General features: G+C 38.4%; 4 non-coding genes across 4 annotated transcripts; all 4 read right to left on the reverse strand.

Annotated features, from left to right (window-relative positions):
- Nucleotides 1-4585: 4585 nt before the first annotated feature.
- On the reverse strand, nt 4586-4658 carry trnaf-gaa (transfer RNA phenylalanine (anticodon GAA)). Its single transcript has one exon. It is a non-coding gene; the product is annotated as a tRNA-Phe (tRNA).
- Nucleotides 4659-9369: 4711 nt separating this feature from the next.
- On the reverse strand, nt 9370-9442 carry trnaf-gaa (transfer RNA phenylalanine (anticodon GAA)). Its single transcript has one exon. It is a non-coding gene; the product is annotated as a tRNA-Phe (tRNA).
- A 4719-nt stretch (nt 9443-14161) lies between these two features.
- trnaf-gaa (transfer RNA phenylalanine (anticodon GAA)) lies at nt 14162-14234 on the reverse strand. The gene has a single exon. It is a non-coding gene; the product is annotated as a tRNA-Phe (tRNA).
- Nucleotides 14235-18953: 4719 nt separating this feature from the next.
- On the reverse strand, nt 18954-19026 carry trnaf-gaa (transfer RNA phenylalanine (anticodon GAA)). Its single transcript has one exon. It is a non-coding gene; the product is annotated as a tRNA-Phe (tRNA).
- Between the last annotated feature and the right edge of the window lie 6874 nt (nt 19027-25900).

Below are 25900 nucleotides of genomic sequence, written 5' to 3' on the forward strand. Positions count from 1 at the left end.
TGTCAGTGTTTGATCCCATGATAGCCTTAGTGCTACGTTGTCTTCCATGTCTCTAAATAAACATCGTTGTATGCATCACGGCTCCTCTTTTGTATGCTGCCAAGCCTCCCTGCGTTACAATTAGGATAAAAATTGATAAAATACTAGGTCATAGATTGCAGTCTGAAGTACTTTTGACCTGCTGAGAGTTAGCCTGATTTGATTTAGCCTGTTCCTAACCTTTGTTTAGTATGTTGCGTAAAAGCTCATGGAAATATTTCAGATGTAACACACATGTAACTGACCTAGTAGAGCAAAATTACAGAATTGTAAGGAGGAAGTGACGTTCTTGGGGCATATCATTAAGGGAAATACACACAGGCTGTCTCAAAACCGAGCACAAGCCATAATTTCGCTACCTAAACCATAGTGGCATACTCCCCTCTTACTGTTTTAGTCCCACACGCAGTACACCGAATGCTGCAGGACCAAAGAGTGTCACACCTAACAGTGTGACACTAGACTGCACAGTGTACGATGGTGCTTGGATGCACACACCTACGGGCAAACCTTGCCTACCTGAATCATACATGCAGGGCCTAATCAGAATTGCTCATGGGCGTAGCCATATGAGCAAAGGGGGAATCGTGGACAGCATATTAAAGTACTGGTTTGCGCCAGAACTCATAATACTTACCCAAAACTTTTGTTCCAGCTGTCTTGTTTGTGCGCAGCACTCCCCAAATGGAGTACGGTGGACAGGACCACACCAAGTCCTGTTAACAACCCACACTGCTGTCAAAATAGCAGGACGAGGAACCTGGGTACATCACACACACTGTAAGACAGCTCCGACACCAGACCCAACAAATCAAGAACACTTTATTTACCTATCTCTGCCTATTCAGCCTATAGAGGTTTAGCACAACCACTTAAATTGCCTTTCTCAGGCATTTCAGCTCTGAGTACTTTTTGAATGAAGCACAATACAGGGCAGCCAATTATAAAGGAGCTCATTTACCTTACATCCGTCTTAAAGGTGCAGTAGCAACAGGTGTCTGTTGAATTCCGAGCGATATGTATAGAGGTTGGAAATTGGTTGTGTAAAAATGAATTGTGATTGTTAAACCAGGTACTACATACAGAGTATATAGTATATAAACAGAGTATATAGTTTTACCAGATGATCGTGTTGATCTTTGATCTCCTGGTTCTTCATCTCCAGAGCCACTTTCAGACTCATAATGTCCTCCTCTATGGGCTGGTATAACACACACACACACACACACACACACACACACACGCACACGCACACACACGCGCACACGCACACACACACGAATCATCACTACAGCCAGTACAATGGAAAGGTGGGAATGTGTACTGAATGTGTACTGCTGCTATAAGTGAAAGGTTGAGGTACTGGTGGATGTGTACTGACACTATAAGGGATCTCTACCTGCAGTGGCAGTCTGAGCTTCTCAAGTTCTTCCTCCAGAGATTTCTTCTCCTGTTCACAGGCCATTTTCATATCTGCCAGAGCAAGTATCATTACTGCTGGATATATATATATATATAATATATATATATATATATATATATATATATATATATATATATATATATATATATATATATATATATATATATAGATATATATATATATAGAACACAGATTGTATATACTACATAATTCCTACAGGAAATATAAAATATAATATATATAGTACTATACATTACTTACTCTTGATGGACCTGTTATGCTCCTCCTCCTCCTGCTGTTTCTGCAGGAGCTTTGTCTCCTCCTGCTGCTTGTGTTTCAGCATCTCCTGAAGAACCTGCAGCTCCTTCTGCTTCTGCCACCTCAACTCCTTCAGCTGCTCCAACAAACTGTTCTCCAACTCCTCCTTCTCACACCGCAAACACTCCAATCGGGCCACAGGCCCCACTACTGACACAGAACCACACACACACACACACACACACAGAGACAAACAGAAACACAGACAGACATATGAAATTAGAAAGCCATATAGTGTAGAAATAGATTGATGTTATTCAGGGACCTCATTTATAAAACTTTGTGGATTCCAAAGTGAAAGTGTGTGTATTCTGCACAAATAACAGGAAATGGCATATACCCACCCAAAAATTTGATTTCTAAAGCCTCGACTATGAATTATTGGGAGATAGAGGCGACAATGCAGCGCTAAAGACAAAAAAGGAATTTTAACCACAGGTATGAGTGGTAGCAGCAGCAACCGCAGGTGTGAGTGGCATTATATTTACATTTACCCTCCACATCCTTTGTGTCTGTGTATTCGTCCTCGATGCGTCCAGCACACCATCTCCAGAAACACCTCATTTTTCCTCTGTCCTCTTCAGTGTCTTTCCACAGACTGATCTGTAAAGGTGTTGATGGGATTCCCCTCACGTGTGACATTGGGCCACAGGACATATGGGGTTCTAAAGTTCCAAGAGTGTACATGAGTTGTTTTTCTTTGAATTTCCTAATTTCATTGCTGCCATAGCAACAACTGGCAATGCAAACAGATGTGTCATTAATGCAGTGACTCTACCTCAACCTGGATTGATTAACCATGTACGGCTCACCGGAGACTGTGATACATATAACATCCCAAAGTGTACTTAATTCTGAGCAAAATCTAACTAGCCTCATTACTGCTGAACTATGAGGGGCCATTTAGGGAGAAATCAGGGAAACACTACTTGTACATACATATGAAACATTTTCACATAGCCTACTACTTACATTTGTGTATAATAATTTAAACGTGCATATATACGCACTTGCCCACTCAATCTCTGGTGCGTAAACATAGAGTTGCACTATGCTTATGTTGGTATGGGGGTGTCTGTGTGTATATAACAATTTTCAGTGCGCCCAGAAGTCATTTCATTGTAATTTCAAGGCAGATATTTCACATGTGTACAGTGTGTATAATAGACAGAGGATGACTGTTGAACTATTAAAACTCCGTCAACAGCAGTTTTTAATGTTGAGGTTTTTTTCTCTCTGTGTAAAATTACATAATTTCTGCTGTTTCAGAAGTGAAGGTTTTGCGTGCTCTAAATTTTCATCATGCCAATGCACAGAGGTTTTGGTATGGAGATTTTATCCCGATCTATAGGAGCAGGTGTAATGGACTATAAAGTTGACGAGAAAGAAACCATCAGTTTCGCCGCCGTTTATGTCCATAGATGCTCATATTACCAAAAATACTACTGCGCTGATTCTTAGAGGACAGTTGATTTGACCGGATGTCGCAGCAGTACGGCCGACTACTCCTGATCATAACATTCATTGCAACTCAGCCATTTTTACGATTGAGGTGCTCACACGACAACACGTGATCTTGCACCTTTTATGTGTTTTAAAATGCAGCAGCGAATTTTCCTCTAACGCTTTACTGAACTCTGTGAGCGGAGTAATTTCTTCCACTGTGTTGAAATGAACAGGTGTCTGTTAAGTACACTTTAAATAGAAAATAAAGACGCAGACTCAGAATTAATTGAAGAGAATAGTCAGTCCCATGTTTATTCTGAGCTCAATGTTACAAACGAAGCATAGTCTGGAATATGTCGAACAATCACACAAAGAACACACATTTTTTATACAGTTTTCAGAACTGATTATGTAATTGCCCCACCTTCTTTACATACTAGTGTTTGAAATCTCCACCACAATGTTCAAACATACATTATTCAATATATGCAAATTGAAGCTTGACACCATTATATCCCTTTGGAAGATTTTCCTTTTTTTTAAACAAAGATGATCTCAACTCACACCACCAAACACCTGCAAGATGATGTTGCTGGTCAGTATCACCCCGTGGTAAGATAATAAACCTTGTTTAGCCACAGAACTCTCAAAGAGGCTTTCAAGTCTATTAAAAACTTAGATCTTTTGCAACACTATTGAAGGTATTTCTCACAGGAACAGTTCAGCGTACTCTTCCTTAGACTTGTACAGAAGCCTTGAAACCCCCTCCATCAGAGCCTCTGTTCTGCACGTACAGAATCAAAAAGGTCTCTGACCTTAAGATATCCCAGAAACATTATTCATTTTTTGCTTTCAAACTCAGTCTTGCACAACTCTGCACCTATTACAAAGAGCTTCAAAGCCTTTTATAAACGTTATTACCTCAACAGGAAATAGATTTTGGAAAAGAACAAACATGTCTGGAAGATGTTCAGTGCTCCCAAAGTGAGAAATATATACTGTATATCAGTGTTCACACAGAGGATTTGGAAAGGACTGTGGACATATACACCTACCCTTTTCTTGTCCAGTTGTTTGGCGAGCAGATAAGTAATGAACTACATTTCAAAAGCATTTGTGCAGAAGCCACTGTTCAAGTGCCTCTCTGTGCAGTGAGGATACATTTCGTAAGGCAGCGCGACTTCCACAAAAGTTTAAGTTCACGGAATTCAAAGTACAGAGCGCAATTACACAATGACATCTAACCATAACGTAAAAAAGGGGAATATCTCATTCATTTTTCAGGAATGCTATGTAAAGGTTTATGAATTATACTTAGAAAAGTAAAACTATTCAATGATGAATTCTTTTAAGTACAGATGCCAAAACAGAGGGTTGAACCCAGGACCTTTAGATCTTCAGTCTAATGCTCTCCCAATTGAGCTATTTCAGCTAATTTACAATAATATGGTGTGTATTCAGAAAATGACTTTACCACTGTGAAATCCATAGACCGGTCAGGCAGGACCATAAACCTTTTTTTAATAACAAATGTAAGTCTAGTTTTATCCCTCTTACAACTTTTATTTCACTGTTTATATTTTACACTGTTTTATCGGTTTTTATGTTGTATGATTTTATTATCCAGTGTTTTATCTTTACGTTTGTAATATTTTTTTATCATGATTGTGTGTTGTTCAGTCTATTATCCTCATCTTCTATTCATAGTGAACCACAATTGCTGCAAACATCCTCTTCCTTTCCTCCCATTCTTTTCCTTTCTCATCGCTTCCTTCTCCTTACGTTCTTGGGCTTTTTTCAGCTCCTTCTGGCGTTTTTCTGCCTCCTTGGCTGATTTTCTTTGCTCTTTGGCTTGCTGCTTCAGCAACTGTTTCTGATTCATCTCCTCCAACATTGCGAACAGTCTCATCACCCTCTCCCGGTGCTCCCGTCTTTCCTTCCATTCCTTTTCCAGTTTCTTACGTTCTTTAATTTCCATTCGCTTCTCTTTTTCTATTGCCTTTCTCTCCTTTTCTCTGACTTTTTCCTCTGCTTTTTCGATCTTTTTCAGAATGTTCGACAGGTTTTTATCCATCTTCTTTTTCAGGGCCGCTTCACTTGTCTGCTGGATTCCATCCTGTTCTTCCTCCATAAGAACAGCCTGCAATTTCTCCACTCCCAACTTAAACTGGGAAATCCAGCCTCTCTGAGGGAACAGATACCAATTAATTAAGCTCTTAACCAACAATTAAGCTCTCCTATTCATAACAGCCCAGACAACTGCTGCCACACACTCTAAAAGCTTGCTGTCATTGTGACTGCTTAGACTGCTACCTGTACACCTAACAAAAATTAATGTTTCATATTGCAGAGAAAAGATTATGCTTACATGGTACATAGAATGTTATTAAAATGACTTCATTCTGGTTACCATGACATTAAGAATGGGATGCTTTGAAAATACCAATTCCAGACAAATAAACAGAAAAGTAGAGATGATGCATAAAATGGCTTCTGTATGAAAATATCTTATCATACATTTACTCACATCTGCAGGAGATGTTGCCACATCTCTCTCCTTCTTCAGAGTCTGCTGCTCCTCCCTCATCTTACTCAGCCACTCTCCTGGCTTTGCCTCATCCGCAGCCTTGTGGTGTCCCATGTGGAACAAGGGGCAACTCAAACTGCGATGAGGGGGAATGGTGCCAACATCTATATTGTTGGTTTCAGTATCCTCCTGCAAAACAGCAATGTGCTTTGACCTCTGATACCAAGCTCTATAGGAGGGTGTCCAGCATGTAAATTGTATCTAAAAAGGTGTGAACTTGCTGCTACTAACCTTAAAAGCATGCATTCTGTTTTGCCAAAAATCCCGTCAGTTTAAAACCTGTGGAACATGGTAAACAATGTTAGTTTTCAGCTCATGAGACACAGCATTGGAAATACCCAAGACAATTGCCAATAATTGCCCTACATTTGCCCTAAACCATAGATGCAATTTACACTGTCCTCACCACTTTGTGAAATACATGATTTTGTCCCCACAACTTCTTGAAAGTGTATTAACAAAATATTTGTATTTCTTTCACAAGTTTGTTTTTGCTTCATTTATTAAATATAATTCGATTAAATGTGTTGTTTTGGTGTATAATCCTATTATGCTTTTAATGACAATCAGAACACGTTCGTGCTGATATGTTGTCACGCTAATAAACGCAGTACAACTGACGTTTCTTGAATTATGGTTCAATCAAAATAAATAGAAAACAATTTTACTACAAATATATATATATATATAAAACCATAGTTTTAGTTTGGAGAAGTGGGCAAGACGGGAGTCGAACGCAACTACACATTTAGTGCTTTATTGGGCAGAATAAAGACTAGATAAAACAATCCAAAACACGATAGGCCAAAAGGCAGGAACCGTACGAACAGGGATCAAACGCGCTCGCTGTACCAAACGAAACTTCGCAAATGGAATACCAAACAAGAGGCTTTATATGCGAACATGAATCAAGGTAATAAAGGGCAGGTGTCGTTAGATGTCCGGGGATTGGGAGCGACACGGTGCCGATACTCCTTGTGTTGTTCAACGCCGATGACAGACTTAAGCAGTGTGTCCATAACACCTTTCATAAACTTGTTTCAGTCGGAGTTCATTTCTTTTCAGTAAACGCGCGTGCCCGAGGATTTGATGTCTTAAAGGGACGTGAACTTGAGGGGCGCCAGAACTGATTGGACACCCGCTCTGAATTCTTGTCTCCATGGATCAGTTGCACCAATTGGGATTAATTGCTAAACTGGTAGAAGCTAAAAGATCATTTTCATAGACAAGTTTACGCCTGTTGCACCAAGACCAGTAGCGACGCACGCGCCTATTTAAAACGTGTAATGACCGTTGCTAAGTAATTTGCGCTGCTACTAAGCAAAATTGTTACTGGTACTCACTTTGGCAAGACAGTCCGCTATTTCCTACCAGATTACAGACTAAAGAGGAAAACAAAACCCGCCGACAGTGAAATACATAAATCAATCGAATTATATTCACACAAACCACACATTTATATATGGTCAACTTGCCTATCTTTGCAATGACAGTCTGGCTAATGTTAGCTAGCTGGATAGCTAGAGAATTAAAATTAGACTATGACCAAGTTATCTAGCCGCAGGCCTTTCCCTCTTGTATAGTGCTATTCTCTTTCACAAACTTGCCCTTATTGTGAGAGCAAAAATGGCATCTGGAAATTGTGTTTACCTTGTATTTCCTAAGATGTGACAGTAAATATACCCCCAGGTATTGAATAATATAAGAAATTTACGAGCATAATTAGCTAATATTAATTTATGTATACTCACCGTCAGTGAACGTTCCTGTCTCAACTTGGACACGTTACAAATTGTTTAAAAGCTTTGTATGTCGTCTAGTTAAATGACCGTATCTATTTGTAGCCGAATAGTGAGGACACATGGCAACATTGTGACGTCATAATACCGTGTGCAATGGAAGGCGCTTATAATAGGACTCTACTAATTTCACAAGAACGTCAGTTAATTTCACGGACCTATTTTATAAAAAAATTATTTCATGAATTTTAGGATACAAATTAATTTTAGGCTACATTTCATGGCATTTATTAAATAACACTGAAGAAGCTTCATAGTTAGGATAGCCACTTAGACTCACTAGGCCTGCCATGCTAAGCCCTGTACTGGCTTTAGTTTAGCATGGAACTGCAAATAACTTCCAAAATATAACCGTGATGTTTGTAACGACGAAATGGCTTTTTAAAATCAAAAGCAGGAATATTTATGAAAAATAAATCCACATTATTGCAGGTCAAAAATGCACGTTACTTTTAGGAAATCCCCAGCAGGTTGTTCTCATTTGACCTTTTTCCATAGCAACAGAAAAACTGCTATGAGGTTTATCATTAAACCCTGCCCCGTTCACATAAGGCATGTCATATATAAAATAAATAATTTACTCGGTGGGGAATTATACCGTGTGGTTCATAGATTTTCCCCACATTCCAGTAATTTTATTAAGTACACTTTAAATAGAAAATAAAGACGCAGACTCAGAATTAATTGAAGAGAATAGTCAGTCCCATGTTTATTCTGAGCTCAATGTTACAAACGAAGCATAGTCTGGAATATGTCGAACAATCACACAAAGAACACACATTTTTTATACAGTTTTCAGAACTGATTATGTAATTGCCCCACCTTCTTTACATACTAGTGTTTGAAATCTCCACCACAATGTTCAAACATACATTATTCAATATATGCAAATTGAAGCTTGACACCATTATATCCCTTTGGAAGATTTTCCTTTTTTTTAAACAAAGATGATCTCAACTCACACCACCAAACACCTGCAAGATGATGTTGCTGGTCAGTATCACCCCGTGGTAAGATAATAAACCTTGTTTAGCCACAGAACTCTCAAAGAGGCTTTCAAGTCTATTAAAAACTTAGATCTTTTGCAACACTATTGAAGGTATTTCTCACAGGAACAGTTCAGCGTACTCTTCCTTAGACTTGTACAGAAGCCTTGAAACCCCCTCCATCAGAGCCTCTGTTCTGCACGTACAGAATCAAAAAGGTCTCTGACCTTAAGATATCCCAGAAACATTATTCATTTTTTGCTTTCAAACTCAGTCTTGCACAACTCTGCACCTATTACAAAGAGCTTCAAAGCCTTTTATAAACGTTATTACCTCAACAGGAAATAGATTTTGGAAAAGAACAAACATGTCTGGAAGATGTTCAGTGCTCCCAAAGTGAGAAATATATACTGTATATCAGTGTTCACACAGAGGATTTGGAAAGGACTGTGGACATATACACCTACCCTTTTCTTGTCCAGTTGTTTGGCGAGCAGATAAGTAATGAACTACATTTCAAAAGCATTTGTGCAGAAGCCACTGTTCAAGTGCCTCTCTGTGCAGTGAGGATACATTTCGTAAGGCAGCGCGACTTCCACAAAAGTTTAAGTTCACGGAATTCAAAGTACAGAGCGCAATTACACAATGACATCTAACCATAACGTAAAAAAGGGGAATATCTCATTCATTTTTCAGGAATGCTATGTAAAGGTTTATGAATTATACTTAGAAAAGTAAAACTATTCAATGATGAATTCTTTTAAGTACAGATGCCAAAACAGAGGGTTGAACCCAGGACCTTTAGATCTTCAGTCTAATGCTCTCCCAATTGAGCTATTTCAGCTAATTTACAATAATATGGTGTGTATTCAGAAAATGACTTTACCACTGTGAAATCCATAGACCGGTCAGGCAGGACCATAAACCTTTTTTTAATAACAAATGTAAGTCTAGTTTTATCCCTCTTACAACTTTTATTTCACTGTTTATATTTTACACTGTTTTATCGGTTTTTATGTTGTATGATTTTATTATCCAGTGTTTTATCTTTACGTTTGTAATATTTTTTTATCATGATTGTGTGTTGTTCAGTCTATTATCCTCATCTTCTATTCATAGTGAACCACAATTGCTGCAAACATCCTCTTCCTTTCCTCCCATTCTTTTCCTTTCTCATCGCTTCCTTCTCCTTACGTTCTTGGGCTTTTTTCAGCTCCTTCTGGCGTTTTTCTGCCTCCTTGGCTGATTTTCTTTGCTCTTTGGCTTGCTGCTTCAGCAACTGTTTCTGATTCATCTCCTCCAACATTGCGAACAGTCTCATCACCCTCTCCCGGTGCTCCCGTCTTTCCTTCCATTCCTTTTCCAGTTTCTTACGTTCTTTAATTTCCATTCGCTTCTCTTTTTCTATTGCCTTTCTCTCCTTTTCTCTGACTTTTTCCTCTGCTTTTTCGATCTTTTTCAGAATGTTCGACAGGTTTTTATCCATCTTCTTTTTCAGGGCCGCTTCACTTGTCTGCTGGATTCCATCCTGTTCTTCCTCCATAAGAACAGCCTGCAATTTCTCCACTCCCAACTTAAACTGGGAAATCCAGCCTCTCTGAGGGAACAGATACCAATTAATTAAGCTCTTAACCAACAATTAAGCTCTCCTATTCATAACAGCCCAGACAACTGCTGCCACACACTCTAAAAGCTTGCTGTCATTGTGACTGCTTAGACTGCTACCTGTACACCTAACAAAAATTAATGTTTCATATTGCAGAGAAAAGATTATGCTTACATGGTACATAGAATGTTATTAAAATGACTTCATTCTGGTTACCATGACATTAAGAATGGGATGCTTTGAAAATACCAATTCCAGACAAATAAACAGAAAAGTAGAGATGATGCATAAAATGGCTTCTGTATGAAAATATCTTATCATACATTTACTCACATCTGCAGGAGATGTTGCCACATCTCTCTCCTTCTTCAGAGTCTGCTGCTCCTCCCTCATCTTACTCAGCCACTCTCCTGGCTTTGCCTCATCCGCAGCCTTGTGGTGTCCCATGTGGAACAAGGGGCAACTCAAACTGCGATGAGGGGGAATGGTGCCAACATCTATATTGTTGGTTTCAGTATCCTCCTGCAAAACAGCAATGTGCTTTGACCTCTGATACCAAGCTCTATAGGAGGGTGTCCAGCATGTAAATTGTATCTAAAAAGGTGTGAACTTGCTGCTACTAACCTTAAAAGCATGCATTCTGTTTTGCCAAAAATCCCGTCAGTTTAAAACCTGTGGAACATGGTAAACAATGTTAGTTTTCAGCTCATGAGACACAGCATTGGAAATACCCAAGACAATTGCCAATAATTGCCCTACATTTGCCCTAAACCATAGATGCAATTTACACTGTCCTCACCACTTTGTGAAATACATGATTTTGTCCCCACAACTTCTTGAAAGTGTATTAACAAAATATTTGTATTTCTTTCACAAGTTTGTTTTTGCTTCATTTATTAAATATAATTCGATTAAATGTGTTGTTTTGGTGTATAATCCTATTATGCTTTTAATGACAATCAGAACACGTTCGTGCTGATATGTTGTCACGCTAATAAACGCAGTACAACTGACGTTTCTTGAATTATGGTTCAATCAAAATAAATAGAAAACAATTTTACTACAAATATATATATATATATAAAACCATAGTTTTAGTTTGGAGAAGTGGGCAAGACGGGAGTCGAACGCAACTACACATTTAGTGCTTTATTGGGCAGAATAAAGACTAGATAAAACAATCCAAAACACGATAGGCCAAAAGGCAGGAACCGTACGAACAGGGATCAAACGCGCTCGCTGTACCAAACGAAACTTCGCAAATGGAATACCAAACAAGAGGCTTTATATGCGAACATGAATCAAGGTAATAAAGGGCAGGTGTCGTTAGATGTCCGGGGATTGGGAGCGACACGGTGCCGATACTCCTTGTGTTGTTCAACGCCGATGACAGACTTAAGCAGTGTGTCCATAACACCTTTCATGAACTTGTTTCAGTCGGAGTTCATTTCTTTTCAGTAAACGCGCGTGCCCGAGGATTTGATGTCTTAAAGGGACGTGAACTTGAGGGGCGCCAGAACTGATTGGACACCCGCTCTGAATTCTTGTCTCCATGGATCAGTTGCACCAATTGGGATTAATTGCTAAACTGGTAGAAGCTAAAAGATCATTTTCAGACAAGTTTACGCCTGTTGCACCAAGACCAGTAGCGACGCACGCGCCTATTTAAAACGTGTAATGACCGTTGCTAAGTAATTTGCGCTGCTACTAAGCAAAATTGTTACTGGTACTCACTTTGGCAAGACAGTCCGCTATTTCCTACCAGATTACAGACTAAAGAGGAAAACAAAACCCGCCGACAGTGAAATACATAAATCAATAGAATTATATTCACACAAACCACACATTTATATATGGTCAACTTGCCTATCTTTGCAATGACAGTCTGGCTAATGTTAGCTAGCTGGATAGCTAGAGAATTAAAATTAGACTATGACCAAGTTATCTAGCCGCAGGCCTTTCCCTCTTGTATAGTGCTATTCTCTTTCACAAACTTGCCCTTATTGTGAGAGCAAAAATGGCATCTGGAAATTGTGTTTACCTTGTATTTCCTAAGATGTGACAGTAAATATACCCCCAGGTATTGAATAATATAAGAAATTTACGAGCATAATTAGCTAATATTAATTTATGTATACTCACCGTCAGTGAACGTTCCTGTCTCAACTTGGACACGTTACAAATTGTTTAAAAGCTTTGTATGTCGTCTAGTTAAATGACCGTATCTATTTCTACCTATTTGTAGCCGAATAGTGAGGACACATGGCAACATTGTGACGTCATAATACCGTGTGCAATGGAAGGCGCTTATAATAGGACTCTACTAATTTCACAAGAACGTCAGTTAATTTCACGGACCTATTTTATAAAAAAATTATTTCATGAATTTTAGGATACAAATTAATTTTAGGCTACATTTCATGGCATTTATTAAATAACACTGAAGAAGCTTCATAGTTAGGATAGCCACTTAGACTCACTAGGCCTGCCATGCTAAGCCCTGTACTGGCTTTAGTTTAGCATGGAACTGCAAATAACTTCCAAAATATAACCGTGATGTTTGTAACGACGAAATGGCTTTTTAAAATCAAAAGCAGGAATATTTATGAAAAATAAATCCACATTATTGCAGGTCAAAAATGCACGTTACTTTTAGGAAATCCCCAGCAGGTTGTTCTCATTTGACCTTTTTCCATAGCAACAGAAAAACTGCTATGAGGTTTATCATTAAACCCTGCCCCGTTCACATAAGGCATGTCATATATAAAATAAATAATTTACTCGGTGGGGAATTATACCGTGTGGTTCATAGATTTTCCCCACATTCCAGTAATTTTATTAAGTACACTTTAAATAGAAAATAAAGACACAGACTCAGAATTAATTGAAGAGAATAGTCAGTCCCATGTTTATTATGAGCTCAATGTTACAAACGAAGCATAGTCTGGAATATGTCGAACAATCACACAAAGAACACACATTTTTTATACAGTTTTCAGAACTGATTATGTAATTGCCCCACCTTCTTTACATACTAGTGTTTGAAATCTCCACCACAATGTTCAAACATACATTATTCAATATATGCAAATTGAAGCTTGACACCATTATATCCCTTTGGAAGATTTTCCTTTTTTTTAAACAAAGATGATCTCAACTCACACCACCAAACACCTGCAAGATGATGTTGCTGGTCAGTATCACCCCGTGGTAAGATAATAAACCTTGTTTAGCCACAGAACTCTCAAAGAGGCTTTCAAGTCTATTAAAAACTTAGATCTTTTGCAACACTATTGAAGTTATTTCTCACAGGAACAGTTCAGCGTACTCTTCCTTAGACTTGTACAGAAGCCTTGAAACCCCCTCCATCAGAGCCTCTGTTCTGCACGTACAGAATCAAAAAGGTCTCTGACCTTAAGATATCCCAGAAACATTATTCATTTTTTGCTTTCAAACTCAGTCTTGCACAACTCTGCACCTATTACAAAGAGCTTCAAAGCCTTTTATAAACGTTATTACCTCAACAGGAAATAGATTTTGGAAAAGAACAAACATGTCTGGAAGATGTTCAGTGCTCCCAAAGTGAGAAATATATACTGTATATCAGTGTTCACACAGAGGATTTGGAAAGGACTGTGGACATATACACCTACCCTTTTCTTGTCCAGTTGTTTGGCGAGCAGATAAGTAATGAACTACATTTCAAAAGCATTTGTGCAGAAGCCACTGTTCAAGTGCCTCTCTGTGCAGTGAGGATACATTTCGTAAGGCAGCGCGACTTCCACAAAAGTTTAAGTTCACGGAATTCAAAGTACAGAGCGCAATTACACAATGACATCTAACCATAACGTAAAAAAGGGGAATATCTCATTCATTTTTCAGGAATGCTATGTAAAGGTTTATGAATTATACTTAAAAAAGTAAAACTATTCAATGATGAATTCTTTTAAGTACAGATGCCAAAACAGAGGGTTGAACCCAGGACCTTTAGATCTTCAGTCTAATGCTCTCCCAATTGAGCTATTTCAGCTAATTTACAATAATATGGTGTGTATTCAGAAAATGACTTTACCACTGTGAAATCCATAGACCGGTCAGGCAGGACCATAAACCTTTTTTTAATAACAAATGTAAATCTAGTTTTATCCCTCTTACAACTTTTATTTCACTGTTTATATTTTACACTGTTTTATCGGTTTTTATGTTGTATGATTTTATTATCCAGTGTTTTATCTTTACGTTTGTAATATTTTTTTTATCATGATTGTGTGTTGTTCAGTCTATTATCCTCATCTTCTATTCATAGTGAACCACAATTGCTGCAAACATCCTCTTCCTTTCCTCCCATTCTTTTCCTTTCTCATCTCTTCCTTCTCCTTACGTTCTTGGGCTTTTTTCAGCTCCTTCTGGCGTTTTTCTGCCTCCTTGGCTGATTTTCTTTGCTCTTTGGCTTGCTGCTTCAGCAACTGTTTCTGATTCATCTCCTCCAACATTGCGAACAGTCTCATCACCCTCTCCCGGTGCTCCCGTCTTTCCTTCCATTCCTTTTCCAGTTTCTTACGTTCTTTAATTTCCATTCGCTTCTCTTTTTCTATTGCCTTTCTCTCCTTTTCTCTGACTTTTTCCTCTGCTTTTTCGATCTTTTTCAGAATGTTCGACAGGTTTTTATCCATCTTCTTTTTCAGGGCCGCTTCACTTGTCTGCTGGATTCCATCCTGTTCTTCCTCCATAAGAACAGCCTGCAATTTCTCCACTCCCAACTTAAACTGGGAAATCCAGCCTCTCTGAGGGAACAGATACCAATTAATTAACCTCTTAACCAACAATTAAGCTCTCCTATTCATAACAGCCCAGACAACTGCTGCCACACACTCTAAAAGCTTGCTGTCATTGTGACTGCTTAGACTGCTACCTGTACACCTAACAAAAATTAATGTTTCATATTGCAGAGAAAAGATTATGCTTACATGGTACACAGAATGTTATTAAAATGACTTCATTCTGGTTACCATGACATTAAGAATGGGATGCTTTGAAAATACCAATTCCAGACAAATAAACAGAAAAGTAGAGATGATGCATAAAATGGCTTCTGTATGAAAATATCTTATCATACATTTACTCACATCTGCAGGAGATGTTGCCACATCTCTCTCCTTCTTCAGAGTCTGCTGCTCCTCCCTCATCTTACTCAGCCACTCTCCTGGCTTTGCCTCATCCGCAGCCTTGTGGTGTCCCATGTGGAACAAGGGGCAACTCAAACTGCGATGAGGGGGAATGGTGCCAACATCTATATTGTTGGTTTCAGTATCCTCCTGCAAAACAGCAATGTGCTTTGACCTCTGATACCAAGCTCTATAGGAGGGTGTCCAGCATGTAAATTGTATCTAAAAAGGTGTGAACTTGCTGCTACTAACCTTAAAAGCATGCATTCTGTTTTGCCAAAAATCCCGTCAGTTTAAAACCTGTGGAACATGGTAAACAATGTTAGTTTTCAGCTCATGAGACACAGCATTGGAAATACCCAAGACAATTGCCAATAATTGCCCTACATTTGCCCTAAACCATAGATGCAATTTACACTGTCCTCACCACTTTGTGAAATACATGATTTTGTCCCCACAACTTCTTGAAAGTGTATTAACAAAATATTTGTATTTCTTTCACAAGTTTGTTTTTGCTTCATTTATTAAATATAATTCGATTAATGTGTTGTTTTGGTGTATAATCCTATTATGCTTTTAATGACAATCAGAACACGTTCGTGCTGATATGTTGTCACGCTAATAAACGCAGTACAACTGACGTTTCTTGAATTATGGTTCAATCAAAATAAATAGAAAACAATTTTACTACAAATATATATATATATATAAAACCATAGTTTTAGTTTGGAGAAGTGGGCAAGACGGGAGTCGAACGCAACTACACATTTAGTGCTTTATTGGGCAGAATAAAGACTAGATAAAACAATCCAAAACACGATAGGCCAAAAGGCAGGAACCGTACGAACAGGGATCAAACGCGCTCGCTGTACCAAACGAAACTTCGCAAATGGAATACCAAACAAGAGGCTTTATATGCGAACATGAATCAAGGTAATAAAGGGCAGGTGTCGTTAGATGTCCGGGGATTGGGAGCGACACGGTGCCGATACTCCTTGTGTTGTTCAACGCCGATGACAGACTTAAGCAGTGTGTCCATAACACCTTTCATGAACTTGTTTCAGTCGGAGTTCATTTCTTTTCAGTAAACGCGCGTGCCCGAGGATTTGATGTCTTAAAGGGACGTGAACTTGAGGGGCGCCAGAACTGATTGGACACCCGCTCTGAATTCTTGTCTCCATGGATCAGTTGCACCAATTGGGATTAATTGCTAAACTGGTAGAAGCTAAAAGATCATTTTCAGACAAGTTTACGCCTGTTGCACCAAGACCAGTAGCGACGCACGCGCCTATTTAAAACGTGTAATGACCGTTGCTAAGTAATTTGCGCTGCTACTAAGCAAAATTGTTACTGGTACTCACTTTGGCAAGACAGTCCGCTATTTCCTACCAGATTACAGACTAAAGAGGAAAACAAAACCCGCCGACAGTGAAATACATAAATCAATAGAATTATATTCACACAAACCACACATTTATATATGGTCAACTTGCCTATCTTTGCAATGACAGTCTGGCTAATGTTAGCTAGCTGGATAGCTAGAGAATTAAAATTAGACTATGACCAAGTTATCTAGCCGCAGGCCTTTCCCTCTTGTATAGTGCTATTCTCTTTCACAAACTTGCCCTTATTGTGAGAGCAAAAATGGCATCTGGAAATTGTGTTTACCTTGTATTTCCTAAGATGTGACAGTAAATATACCCCCAGGTATTGAATAATATAAGAAATTTACGAGCATAATTAGCTAATATTAATTTATGTATACTCACCGTCAGTGAACGTTCCTGTCTCAACTTGGACACGTTACAAATTGTTTAAAAGCTTTGTATGTCGTCTAGTTAAATGACCGTATCTATTTCTACCTATTTGTAGCCGAATAGTGAGGACACGTGGCAACATTGTGACGTCATAATACCGTGTGCAATGGAAGGCGCTTATAATAGGACTCTACTAATTTCACAAGAACGTCAGTTAATTTCACGGACCTATTTTATAAAAAAATTATTTCATGAATTTTAGGATACAAATTAATTTTAGGCTACATTTCATGGCATTTATTAAATAACACTGAAGAAGCTTCATAGTTAGGATAGCCACTTAGACTCACTAGGCCTGCCATGCTAAGCCCTGTACTGGCTTTAGTTTAGCATGGAACTGCAAATAACTTCCAAAATATAACCGTGATGTTTGTAACGACGAAATGGCTTTTTAAAATCAAAAGCAGGAATATTTATGAAAAATAAATCCACATTATTGCAGGTCAAAAATGCACGTTACTTTTAGGAAATCCCCAGCAGGTTGTTCTCATTTGACCTTTTTCCATAGCAACAGAAAAACTGCTATGAGGTTTATCATTAAACCCTGCCCCGTTCACATAAGGCATGTCATATATAAAATAAATAATTTACTCGGTGGGGAATTATACCGTGTGGTTCATAGATTTTCCCCACATTCCAGTAATTTTATTAAGTACACTTTAAATAGAAAATAAAGACACAGACTCAGAATTAATTGAAGAGAATAGTCAGTCCCATGTTTATTATGAGCTCAATGTTACAAACGAAGCATAGTCTGGAATATGTCGAACAATCACACAAAGAACACACATTTTTTATACAGTTTTCAGAACTGATTATGTAATTGCCCCACCTTCTTTACATACTAGTGTTTGAAATCTCCACCACAATGTTCAAACATACATTATTCAATATATGCAAATTGAAGCTTGACACCATTATATCCCTTTGGAAGATTTTCCTTTTTTTTAAACAAAGATGATCTCAACTCACACCACCAAACACCTGCAAGATGATGTTGCTGGTCAGTATCACCCCGTGGTAAGATAATAAACCTTGTTTAGCCACAGAACTCTCAAAGAGGCTTTCAAGTCTATTAAAAACTTAGATCTTTTGCAACACTATTGAAGTTATTTCTCACAGGAACAGTTCAGCGTACTCTTCCTTAGACTTGTACAGAAGCCTTGAAACCCCCTCCATCAGAGCCTCTGTTCTGCACGTACAGAATCAAAAAGGTCTCTGACCTTAAGATATCCCAGAAACATTATTCATTTTTTGCTTTCAAACTCAGTCTTGCACAACTCTGCACCTATTACAAAGAGCTTCAAAGCCTTTTATAAACGTTATTACCTCAACAGGAAATAGATTTTGGAAAAGAACAAACATGTCTGGAAGATGTTCAGTGCTCCCAAAGTGAGAAATATATACTGTATATCAGTGTTCACACAGAGGATTTGGAAAGGACTGTGGACATATACACCTACCCTTTTCTTGTCCAGTTGTTTGGCGAGCAGATAAGTAATGAACTACATTTCAAAAGCATTTGTGCAGAAGCCACTGTTCAAGTGCCTCTCTGTGCAGTGAGGATACATTTCGTAAGGCAGCGCGACTTCCACAAAAGTTTAAGTTCACGGAATTCAAAGTACAGAGCGCAATTACACAATGACATCTAACCATAACGTAAAAAAGGGGAATATCTCATTCATTTTTCAGGAATGCTATGTAAAGGTTTATGAATTATACTTAAAAAAGTAAAACTATTCAATGATGAATTCTTTTAAGTACAGATGCCAAAACAGAGGGTTGAACCCAGGACCTTTAGATCTTCAGTCTAATGCTCTCCCAATTGAGCTATTTCAGCTAATTTACAATAATATGGTGTGTATTCAGAAAATGACTTTACCACTGTGAAATCCATAGACCGGTCAGGCAGGACCATAAACCTTTTTTTAATAACAAATGTAAATCTAGTTTTATCCCTCTTACAACTTTTATTTCACTGTTTATATTTTACACTGTTTTATCGGTTTTTATGTTGTATGATTTTATTATCCAGTGTTTTATCTTTACGTTTGTAATATTTTTTTTATCATGATTGTGTGTTGTTCAGTCTATTATCCTCATCTTCTATTCATAGTGAACCACAATTGCTGCAAACATCCTCTTCCTTTCCTCCCATTCTTTTCCTTTCTCATCTCTTCCTTCTCCTTACGTTCTTGGGCTTTTTTCAGCTCCTTCTGGCGTTTTTCTGCCTCCTTGGCTGATTTTCTTTGCTCTTTGGCTTGCTGCTTCAGCAACTGTTTCTGATTCATCTCCTCCAACATTGCGAACAGTCTCATCACCCTCTCCCGGTGCTCCCGTCTTTCCTTCCATTCCTTTTCCAGTTTCTTACGTTCTTTAATTTCCATTCGCTTCTCTTTTTCTATTGCCTTTCTCTCCTTTTCTCTGACTTTTTCCTCTGCTTTTTCGATCTTTTTCAGAATGTTCGACAGGTTTTTATCCATCTTCTTTTTCAGGGCCGCTTCACTTGTCTGCTGGATTCCATCCTGTTCTTCCTCCATAAGAACAGCCTGCAATTTCTCCACTCCCAACTTAAACTGGGAAATCCAGCCTCTCTGAGGGAACAGATACCAATTAATTAACCTCTTAACCAACAATTAAGCTCTCCTATTCATAACAGCCCAGACAACTGCTGCCACACACTCTAAAAGCTTGCTGTCATTGTGACTGCTTAGACTGCTACCTGTACACCTAACAAAAATTAATGTTTCATATTGCAGAGAAAAGATTATGCTTACATGGTACATAGAATGTTATTAAAATGACTTCATTCTGGTTACCATGACATTAAGAATGGGATGCTTTGAAAATACCAATTCCAGACAAATAAACAGAAAAGTAGAGATGATGCATAAAATGGCTTCTGTATGAAAATATCTTATCATACATTTACTCACATCTGCAGGAGATGTTGCCACATCTCTCTCCTTCTTCAGAGTCTGCTGCTCCTCCCTCATCTTACTCAGCCACTCTCCTGGCTTTGCCTCATCCGCAGCCTTGTGGTGTCCCATGTGGAACAAGGGGCAACTCAAACTGCGATGAGGGGGAATGGTGCCAACATCTATATTGTTGGTTTCAGTATCCTCCTGCAAAACAGCAATGTGCTTTGACCTCTGATACCAAGCTCTATAGGAGGGTGTCCAGCATGTAAATTGTATCTAAAAAGGTGTGAACTTGCTGCTACTAACCTTAAAAGCATGCATTCTGTTTTGCCAAAAATCCCGTCAGTTTAAAACCTGTGGAACATGGTAAACAATGTTAGTTTTCAGCTCATGAGACACAGCATTGGAAATACCCAAGACAATTGCCAATAATTGCCCTACATTTGCCCTAAACCATAGATGCAATTTACACTGTCCTCACCACTTTGTGAAATACATGATTTTGTCCCCACAACTTCTTGAAAGTGTATTAACAAAATATTTGTATTTCTTTCACAAGTTTGTTTTTGCTTCATTTATTAAATATAATTCGATTAATGTGTTGTTTTGGTGTATAATCCTATTATGCTTTTAATGACAATCAGAACACGTTCGTGCTGATATGTTGTCACGCTAATAAACGCAGTACAACTGACGTTTCTTGAATTATGGTTCAATCAAAATAAATAGAAAACAATTTTACTACAAATATATATATATATATATAAAACCATAGTTTTAGTTTGGAGAAGTGGGCAAGACGGGAGTCGAACGCAACTACACATTTAGTGCTTTATTGGGCAGAATAAAGACTAGATAAAACAATCCAAAACACGATAGGCCAAAAGGCAGGAACCGTACGAACAGGGATCAAACGCGCTCGCTGTACCAAACGAAACTTCGCAAATGGAATACCAAACAAGAGGCTTTATATGCGAACATGAATCAAGGTAATAAAGGGCAGGTGTCGTTAGATGTCCGGGGATTGGGAGCGACACGGTGCCGATACTCCTTGTGTTGTTCAACGCCGATGACAGACTTAAGCAGTGTGTCCATAACACCTTTCATGAACTTGTTTCAGTCGGAGTTCATTTCTTTTCAGTAAACGCGCGTGCCCGAGGATTTGATGTCTTAAAGGGACGTGAACTTGAGGGGCGCCAGAACTGATTGGACACCCGCTCTGAATTCTTGTCTCCATGGATCAGTTGCACCAATTGGGATTAATTGCTAAACTGGTAGAAGCTAAAAGATCATTTTCAGACAAGTTTACGCCTGTTGCACCAAGACCAGTAGCGACGCACGCGCCTATTTAAAACGTGTAATGACCGTTGCTAAGTAATTTGCGCTGCTACTAAGCAAAATTGTTACTGGTACTCACTTTGGCAAGACAGTCCGCTATTTCCTACCAGATTACAGACTAAAGAGGAAAACAAAACCCGCCGACAGTGAAATACATAAATCAATAGAATTATATTCACACAAACCACACATTTATATATGGTCAACTTGCCTATCTTTGCAATGACAGTCTGGCTAATGTTAGCTAGCTGGATAGCTAGAGAATTAAAATTAGACTATGACCAAGTTATCTAGCCGCAGGCCTTTCCCTCTTGTATAGTGCTATTCTCTTTCACAAACTTGCCCTTATTGTGAGAGCAAAAATGGCATCTGGAAATTGTGTTTACCTTGTATTTCCTAAGATGTGACAGTAAATATACCCCCAGGTATTGAATAATATAAGAAATTTACGAGCATAATTAGCTAATATTAATTTATGTATACTCACCGTCAGTGAACGTTCCTGTCTCAACTTGGACACGTTACAAATTGTTTAAAAGCTTTGTATGTCGTCTAGTTAAATGACCGTATCTATTTCTACCTATTTGTAGCCGAATAGTGAGGACACGTGGCAACATTGTGACGTCATAATACCGTGTGCAATGGAAGGCGCTTATAATAGGACTCTACTAATTTCACAAGAACGTCAGTTAATTTCACGGACCTATTTTATAAAAAAATTATTTCAGGAATTTTAGGATACAAATTAATTTTAGGCTACATTTCATGGCATTTATTAAATAACACTGAAGAAGCTTCATAGTTAGGATAGCCACTTAGACTCACTAGGCCTGCCATGCTAAGCCCTGTACTGGCTTTAGTTTAGCATGGAACTGCAAATAACTTCCAAAATATAACCGTGATGTTTGTAACGACGAAATGGCTTTTTAAAATCAAAAGCAGGAATATTTATGAAAAATAAATCCACATTATTGCAGGTCAAAAATGCACGTTACTTTTAGGAAATCCCCAGCAGGTTGTTCTCATTTGACCTTTTTCCATAGCAACAGAAAAACTGCTATGAGGTTTATCATTAAACCCTGCCCCGTTCACATAAGGCATGTCATATATAAAATAAATAATTTACTCGGTGGGGAATTATACCGTGTGGTTCATAGATTTTCCCCACATTCCAGTAATTTTATTAAGTACACTTTAAATAGAAAATAAAGACACAGACTCAGAATTAATTGAAGAGAATAGTCAGTCCCATGTTTATTATGAGCTCAATGTTACAAACGAAGCATAGTCTGGAATATGTCGAACAATCACACAAAGAACACACATTTTTTATACAGTTTTCAGAACTGATTATGTAATTGCCCCACCTTCTTTACATACTAGTGTTTGAAATCTCCACCACAATGTTCAAACATACATTATTCAATATATGCAAATTGAAGCTTGACACCATTATATCCCTTTGGAAGATTTTCCTTTTTTTTAAACAAAGATGATCTCAACTCACACCACCAAACACCTGCAAGATGATGTTGCTGGTCAGTATCACCCCGTGGTAAGATAATAAACCTTGTTTAGCCACAGAACTCTCAAAGAGGCTTTCAAGTCTATTAAAAACTTAGATCTTTTGCAACACTATTGAAGGTATTTCTCACAGGAACAGTTCAGCGTACTCTTCCTTAGACTTGTACAGAAGCCTTGAAACCCCCTCCATCAGAGCCTCTGTTCTGCACGTACAGAATCAAAAAGGTCTCTGACCTTAAGATATCCCAGAAACATTATTCATTTTTTGCTTTCAAACTCAGTCTTGCACAACTCTGCACCTATTACAAAGAGCTTCAAAGCCTTTTATAAACGTTATTACCTCAACAGGAAATAGATTTTGGAAAAGAACAAACATGTCTGGAAGATGTTCAGTGCTCCCAAAGTGAGAAATATATACTGTATATCAGTGTTCACACAGAGGATTTGGAAAGGACTGTGGACATATACACCTACCCTTTTCTTGTCCAGTTGTTTGGCGAGCAGATAAGTAATGAACTACATTTCAAAAGCATTTGTGCAGAAGCCACTGTTCAAGTGCCTCTCTGTGCAGTGAGGATACATTTCGTAAGGCAGCGCGACTTCCACAAAAGTTTAAGTTCACGGAATTCAAAGTACAGAGCGCAATTACACAATGACATCTAACCATAACGTAAAAAAGGGGAATATCTCATTCATTTTTCAGGAATGCTATGTAAAGGTTTATGAATTATACTTAAAAAAGTAAAACTATTCAATGATGAATTCTTTTAAGTACAGATGCCAAAACAGAGGGTTGAACCCAGGACCTTTAGATCTTCAGTCTAATGCTCTCCCAATTGAGCTATTTCAGCTAATTTTCAATAATATGGTGTGTATTCAGAAAATGACTTTACCACTGTGAAATCCATAGACCGGTCAGGCAGGACCATAAACCTTTTTTTAATAACAAATGTAAATCTAGTTTTATCCCTCTTACAACTTTTATTTCACTGTTTATATTTTACACTGTTTTATCGGTTTTTATGTTGTATGGTTTTATTATCCAGTGTTTTATCTTTACGTTTGTAATATTTTTTTTATCATGATTGTGTGTTGTTCAGTCTATTATCCTCATCTTCTATTCATAGTGAACCACAATTGCTGCAAACATCCTCTTCCTTTCCTCCCATTCTTTTCCTTTCTCATCTCTTCCTTCTCCTTACGTTCTTGGGCTTTTTTCAGCTCCTTCTGGCGTTTTTCTGCCTCCTTGGCTGATTTTCTTTGCTCTTTGGCTTGCTGCTTCAGCAACTGTTTCTGATTCATCTCCTCCAACATTGCGAACAGTCTCATCACCCTCTCCCGGTGCTCCCGTCTTTCCTTCCATTCCTTTTCCAGTTTCTTACGTTCTTTAATTTCCATTCGCTTCTCTTTTTCTATTACCTTTCTCTCCTTTTCTCTGACTTTTTCCTCTGCTTTTTCGATCTTTTTCAGAATGTTCGACAGGTTTTTATCCATCTTCTTTTTCAGGGCCGCTTCACTTGTCTGCTGGATTCCATCCTGTTCTTCCTCCATAAGAACAGCCTGCAATTTCTCCACTCCCAACTTAAACTGGGAAATCCAGCCTCCAGAACTGCGGCAATTCTTTCTGGCATAGTTTCCACTATGTGCTGAAAATACTCTGCAGGAATCTTGGTCCAATCTTCATAGGATATTTTCTCTCAATTTACATGGAGGGACTGACATGTTCTAAACTGCCTGTTATACTCTTACAGCTGCTTTGAAATACAAAAAAAACATATTTATCTTCCACTCCACTCAAGAATGGCCACACTTGGAATTTCCCTTGGCACATTTAAAGCATTGTGTGAGCCAGATAGCTTCTGTTTTCAACCTTCCAATGCTCTGAGTAGTAGTGTTCCATGCATATGACATGCTTCACCACGTCCATGCGTGTTGTAAAGAAACACAGTGTAAGCAGTATTAATGAAAGTGCATCTCTACCTCAAACTCACCAGTGTAACAATTACAGTGTTTGAAATCTAATTTTAAATGGCGATCAGCCTTCTTAACAAATCTCCAATAACAAATAAGCAGAACTCACCTTGTTGAGTGTTTGTGTTTGTTTGTGTGTGTGTGTGTGTGCGTGTGTGTGTGTGTGTGTGTGTGTGTGTGTGTGTGTGTGTGTGTGTGTGGTTTTAAGCATAGCAAGGCACTTCAGGGTTGCCAGGTGGAGCCTTCCTGAAGACCCTGATACTGAAACAGCATTAAAAGCTGCAATAGCACTGTAGTTGTATTTATCTGCACTAATACAGCTTTGAACTATTGCACTCTTACATACAGTAAGTTTCTGTTTACCTGTGTACATTTCTGTGTACCCTTAGTAAATAAAGGGATTCTATTCTAATATTACAAGTGCTAGAAGTACTGAAACTCCAAACAGTGAAGAAACCAGTGGAGCTTAATGACTGGTCAGATGAAGAGAGTGAAGTGAGGAGTTTCCTTCAGTGTCTGCCATGTCCCAGCTGAGGTGAGTGTGAAGCTTTATTTGTACTATAGGAGTTGTGTTTAACTTTGAAACTGATGGTGTCACAGCCATTTGTGGCTGGGAGTCTAAAAGAGCATAATTGGCTGTACTCTTAGGGAGAGAGAGAGTGGCATACGCTCTCTCCCTTGTTAATTACAGAGACACCGTGCAATCAAGGGCGTCTATAAGTTCACGCGTCAGAAGGGGGAGGAAAACACTATTTTCCGAGTACTTAGAATAACATTCCGTACTTTTTGGAGAAAATTTTCTAGAGTGTTTTCATGTAGACAGAGAAATGAGTGGCTAAAATGTCAGAAACATTAAGGGGACAAATGGGGAATACTATAACAGCTCTTTTCATGTGTTAGTGACACCAGCGTTCCCTCTTTTCCCAGATGGTAAAAAAGAGCCCTGACTCTTGCAAACTT

This window comes from Electrophorus electricus, chromosome 10 (assembly GCF_041902795.1).
Source record: "Electrophorus electricus isolate QZ-2024a chromosome 10, ASM4190279v1, whole genome shotgun sequence".
In the NCBI taxonomy this organism is placed as follows: domain Eukaryota; kingdom Metazoa; phylum Chordata; class Actinopteri; order Gymnotiformes; family Gymnotidae; genus Electrophorus; species Electrophorus electricus.